Below are 6,682 nucleotides of genomic sequence, written 5' to 3' on the forward strand. Positions count from 1 at the left end.
TTGAGAATAACAAGTAGAGGTTTTTTAACGAAATCATATACAGACCCATTAAAAATCCCAATAACCTTGTCTAAGTTTTGCCAATGGAACATGCTCGAGGAAACCGGCACTATGAATAAATAACAAAAAAGTTGTGATATATTTTTTTTTTTGGTAAAAAGTTAAATTTTATACCAATTTCTGTTTTTCCTGTACAAAAACAAAAACAAAATAAAAAGCTACTGCTGAAAAAAAAAATGAATACATTCAAAGTAGGTAACTAAAAGGGAGGAGGAGGAGTCGGCAGTGGCGGACCCACGTTATGGATGGTGGTGGCAAGTGCCACCAGTAACTGTTAAATATATAAAAAAATTACACTAAACCAAATTAGTTTAGTGGCAAAGTGGCTTTAGATTCACCCAAAATCTCTCGAGGTAACGGGTTCGACTCTCATTTATAAAGAATTGCTCCCACTATTATTTTATGTTGGGTCCACCCCTGGGAGTCGGTTGCCCCTGGAAGAGAAAGAAGGCAGTCTCTGATGGTTCGATCCACCTTAACTTGAAGCGCCAAAGCAGTAGTCGAGACATCAGAAAAAACCCTGGCATTACGCTCGCGCCAAATTAGGTAACAAGTGACTTGCATAACTAGCTTGACGACGGTTGCAGCTTTGGGTTGAGGCGGTTGTCGCATTTGGAGAATCCAAGCAGAAATATCGTTTAGAGACAATGGTGGAGAGGACCATATTCGGCTTGCAAAGGCTTCCCAGATCTGGGCTGAGTAGCTACAAGAGAAGAAGAGATGATCATGGCTTTCAATCTCCGTAGAACAGAGCACACAAGAAGGGGAAACATTCATTCCCCAGCTCCGTAATCTATCTTTGGAGGGAAGCCGTCCCTTAAAAGCTAGCCACATTAGGAAAGAGTATCTCGGTACTGCTTCCTTAAACCAAACTGTTGTGTTTCTGATCGGGCTGCAGGCATCCACCATTCTCCATTACGCACAGCGTCTATAACTGAAGCATTTCTCTTCAGTCTCTCTGACAACCCGTCCCACGGACCCCACTAGCCTAACCGCTAGCCGCCCCAACGGACCCCAAGCTGGCCCTGCAGGGCATCGATCATAACCCCTCAATTGGTGACAGCTTGTCCTGTACGAAGGTTGTTAAAGGGTGGGGACCAGGGTTCGATGAACGCCTGGCGCACCAATAACCTACTGGTGGATTTGGATGTCCACAGTGAGGGGTTAGGATCGATGCCCTACAGAGTCAGCTTGGGGTCCGTTGGGGCGGCTAGTGGTGGACTAGTGGGATCCGCGGGATGGGTTGTCACAGTCTCAGCTGGCTTTGGCCATTTCCTTCAATGTAGTCTGCTAATGGACCAAGATCACACCAGTGATCGTACCTGAAGGAAGCATTTCTCCCATCTCCGATCTCACAGCGCATGAACTCCTTAAGGAGAGGTTTTTGTTGTGATATATCTTGATAGCACATTTTGCTTTATCTTAATAAAACCGGGATCTCTAGAAAATTTTGCAATATGATATGTTGACCAAAAGAGACTGTCTTATGTAGTTGTATGTTTTGATTTTCGAAATCCAGTCGAGGGTTTGAGTTATATATGATTGTTCTTCTTACTATTTTTTTATTAATTAGAGTTTTTCTTATGGTTTGAGTCGTTAACTAAACAATTAACTTGCTGAATCAATGTGGATACTAGCTCCTCCGCTTCTCTCGACCAAAACACAAAGTCGTTGTCTCCAGAACAACATAACTGTACTTTCTCCTCCCTCGAGAAGATCTGTGGCGCACAAGTTCAAAACCTGAGTTTCCCTATTGAAGATCTCTATGGCGAGTCGTTATTATCTGATCAATCTAGTGACTTGGTGAATGAAGATGATGTTGGATTTGTTGACTCTTTATGGAAAACAGAGAAAGATAATAACAGAATTAGTCTTATGTTCCAAGAAACAAAATCCATAACCAATCGAATGGCCCCAAGTTAATTAGGGTTTTAATCTTTCTTTTAAACTCTAACTTGATCATGTTCATTAGGTAATTACTTTTTTTATTATTCTGTGTTTAACGATCTAATTCATGTGTGTTTATTGTTTTTTAATCTTGAAATATATAAATGATTCTTTCTATCAGACTTTTTTGTTAATCTAGTCGTTCTTGATGAAAAGCATATAGGCCCATTTAGAAGCCCAACAACTTAATTTAATTTGGTGAATTGCCTCACCCACACAGCCTCACTACCGGCGTTACCTTTACTTTTTGTATTTCACGATCCAAATTCATATGGTTTTTGTTTTTGTCATGGAATTATAATAAAACTATATATTATATATTTTCTATCAAATTTTGTCTTCTTGATGAAAACACATATAGGCCCATTAAAAGCCCAACTTAATTCTTATTCGTTTGATTACGTTTGTGTTACTCTTATCTAAATCTAATCGAATTCGTAATTTAGCTATTCTAGGTGCTTATGCAGTTTACGACAGACAAAAAGGTTCCTTTTCGAATTTATCATCCCACCTGAACACAAGAATCTTGTGATCCAAGATGGACCTTTCAAGGTTGATGGTTTTAGTCTCCCAAAGGACTATACTATTAACATCTTCGAGAACTGGTCCAATAGGTTTTCACACTTAAAATTTCAATTATAAACAATATCCGGTAATTAAAATGAACTTACAGGTCAAGTTGTTACTATTAGTTATTGGTGAATAATTGGAATGAAAATATACCAAATTAAGTTTTTTTTTTCACTAGCACATGCTGAACATGAAAAAGCAATAACCTTTATAGACTTGACAGAATAAAAAGCAAATGTACGAAAGAAACATAAAGTGAAGAAGCATCCGATCCCACACTATACTTGTTAATGTTGAATGGCTCACCATAATCGTATTTACAAGACATATTGTGCTTAAACCTTGAAAACTTGAAACCAAACTGGTCTATTCACACAAAGCTTCTCTCCCAGGCCGAACACGTGAGTTCCCATTTCAATTCCCTCAGCCAATTTCTTGCAAACTTAATCTAGTCATTCCCAATAGATACAGAAAGTGAGGATTTTAGGTGATCTTGATCGAGCAACAAAGATTTAGGAAGACAAGGAGGATCTCTCAATTTCTTGATGGAAATAGGATCGAGGTTTACAATATCCAGAAGGTTTTTGGCCATCAGCTTGTCCGTACTAGCCGTACTCTCACCCCTCTACATAGACAGTTCACCAGAAGACGATCAAGAACCTGAAGTCGAACCCTTGAGCTTTGTGTTTACACTCTCTGTGCTTTTGCTATTGTTGATCCTGGCCATTGCCTTATCTCTCTACAGTGACCAGAGCTTGACCAGGTTTGATCCCTACTGGATTCACAGGCTTTGTGGCTCCTTTGGTGGTCTTCTTGCTATCCTCATCCTTCTCTCTTTTGTCTTGAAATGTAAAAGTTTGTGCTTAGAACCTAGCACAAAGTCATTCTAGAGAACACTTTACAACTTTCATATTTATATAAAAACAAGAACTTATTTTTATAATGAACACTAAAATAATAACAATTTTTAGATATAAAAGCAAAGAGTAACTTTTTCCAAATCATTACATCGTGTTATTGAATTGTTTCGCCTAATTCTTTAAAATGGCACAAAATTTACAAAAGAATGAAATAAAAAACAAGAGGCCTTCGACTTTGGTTTTATGGATGGCGCATTGAGATTGCTCCACTCGCTGCATTTTAAAGTCATTCAAACAAGATCTGATCGGATTATTAACGAACACCACGAGAGGAATATTCTCAATCTGTGAGATGTGGTAATCGCCTTAAGTAACGATCACCATTGAGTAGTTCTGTTTCGTTATTGATTTGTGTATTAAGTTTTTCCCAACATTTAATCATGTTGACCACATAAGAAATGATTTTTTTTTTTTGAGAAGACTTTGTAAAAAATCGTAACAGTCGGTGCTTGCGCACACGCTTATAAGAGCATGGTGATAAGAACAAGAAAAAAAAAAATTATCTTAAACATTAATTATTTCTTTGGTAGCACTTTTACATTTAATTATATTAACTATCTAATTATAAATAATTTAAACCAATTTTGAATAGGGAAAAAAAGGATAAAAGTGTAAAAATTTAACATTGGAAATTGTAATATAATTAAAGCTTAGATGTAACATCAGAATATCAAATTCGTAAGAAAATCCCTGAATAACATAAAGAAAATAAATAGGTCTAACCAAAAAAAATGATGTAATTAAATTCAACAAATAATATTTGGGATGTTCCCACCCGCCGTCGTCTGAAAGCACCGCGGCGAATCAACAACGGGAACACAGTTACTTCTCTGCCTCGGTGTAAGATTCTTACGATACAGCCTGAGAGTCGGAGTAGAATCATCATCACCAGAGGAAGAAGAAGAGTCTCCTTCTCTTTGGCGGCTCACCGTTAAAACACTCTTGACACTTCGAGATCCCACCACGACTACATATCCGGTGACTGAGAAGGTTCCTCCGGCGGCGACTATAAAGGTTCTCCGGTTTCGTCAAATCCTTCACGGGGAAAGATTCAGTTTCCTTTAAGCTCGTGAACGACTTCGACTTGCCTTTGTAAAACTTCGATATACCTCTCCTAAAAATGAAGCCAACTCTATTATTAATTCAGACAGTACTCAAAACACACATGTGTTCCATATTCGGACAACTAACTCTATTAAAAAAAACATACTTACTTGATGGGCAAGACTTCTTCAAGAGATTCCATCATATCCAGATGACCTTTGTAAGAAGACTCAACCTCATTCTCTCCACCTTCATCGTCCACATCACTGTTCTTCCCGATCGATTCAGAAGACGACGGCGACGAGCAGCAAGCAAATTCTTGATCCGCCGTGAAGGTTCGAGCGATCTTATCCATGAGATCGAAGTCAACAGTTTTTCACAGAAAAGGTGTAAAAATCTTTGTGAATACATAGAGAAGAGAGGTGGTATATGGGATCTTATATATAAATATATATTTGAGTTTCCGTTTCCGTGTCTATGTGATCTCCTTGTTTTCTCCATTAAGGGAAGATATAGAAATAAAAATCATGGTTATTACAAAGAGAGAACAAGATAAGTATTGAAATATGTTAGCTCTTACCCTAAGCCAACTCACTTCTTTCTTGCTATATTTGCCAATCCTTGTTTTTAACCTTTTTGGTTTCCCTATCAAAAAATGTATATGCCCATTTACGGGGATTTTTGTGGCCCACTAGAAAACACACTTGCTTTATTTTTCAAATTCCACCTCATTTGGAGCTGTAAAAAAAAATCGTAAAAATTAATTAATTGTGACATCAAACAGTGGTAAAAAACAAAAGCCGTAAAAAGTCAATTTGTAATTTTATTTTTGTGATTAATAAAATAGTGATAGATCTTGTACGAATGTAAGTTGTAACAAAGGATTACCAATCAAACTTAAAATCAAGATAATAAAATAGTAAATAATAATGTTTAAAAAGAACATTATATTGTTTTATAAAAATTATTTTCGTTCTTTTTTTGTATGACTAAACGAGTAGAAATAATTTGTTTCAAAAATTATACGAAAGATTGTATTGAAAGCGATAATAAATAAGTTGCAAAAATTTTCACGCTTATAAACTTAACTAAGAGAGGCTAATTCTTCTAGAGACAGGTTTACATAATGTCAATTCAAATGAGTGAAAAGAAAATAAAATAAGCCTACATACATTTTTGCGTAATATCGAATTTCTGAATTATATCATTTTCATCTAATTAATGTATAGTTTTAAGTTTGATGAAGAAAAAGAAAGGGAAAAAAGTTAACCGATCAAACACAAACGAGCATGATACTGAAAAAATAATCAACATAAAGGCTTAAGCCTATATATGTGAGAAATATATTGCATTAATTTTTCATTTCTTTCTGCCTGGATATTGTTTAGTAGACTGTATTGATAAGTATACCTAGGCTGAAGTGACATCATTCAAAAATAAAATTTAATTGACTAATGTGGACACATGCAAAATCTCAAACTCTTTATTCTATATAGAACCGTACATATTTACTTAGGGCCTAATACTAATGTACAAGTATCCACCAAATCCTACAACACATTAGCTAGCAAGAGGAGTGGATGATATAATACGGTGTCATTATGTAAACGTTGGGCTATATATTTGTCTATTTGATAACGGAAATAAAAAACACTTGTGGCCAATAGAAGAATTTCTACATCAAACGTAAATTTATTGATCCACATGGATCATACCAATCTTTATCACAAACAAGGTTTCAATGACTTCGGTTGAACTACTAGGACGAACCATTCGAAGAGAAACAATGTATGATCTAAATTAATCGAGTAAAACGAAGAATCCAATCATCTATTTTTAGGATTTTAAAAATTAGAAAAATCAGGGCCAAAAATAAGACAAAAAAAAAACAAGCGATGATAATGGATGTGAATATCTAAGTCAAGATTAGTAAACCTATACTTAACCTTCTAAGGAAAATCTATTATAAGTTCTCCCTAATCATTCCCGCCATCTTTAATAGATATAAAATCTGAAGTAGAAAGAAAGGAAAAAAGAGCAATAAAACAATATTTAAAAAAAAAAAACAAGAAAAAACGAAAAGCATGGCGTTGTTTTTCGTTTTTTGTTGAAAAAAAAAAAAAAAAAAAAGAACTTCATAA

General features: G+C 35.6%; 1 pseudogene; it reads right to left on the reverse strand.

Moving 5' to 3' along the window:
- Nucleotides 4,113–5,047, reverse strand: LOC104780250 (annotated as a pseudogene).

The sequence above is a fragment of the Camelina sativa genome, chromosome 4, assembly GCF_000633955.1.
Source record: "Camelina sativa cultivar DH55 chromosome 4, Cs, whole genome shotgun sequence".
In the NCBI taxonomy this organism is placed as follows: Eukaryota; Viridiplantae; Streptophyta; class Magnoliopsida; order Brassicales; family Brassicaceae; genus Camelina; species Camelina sativa.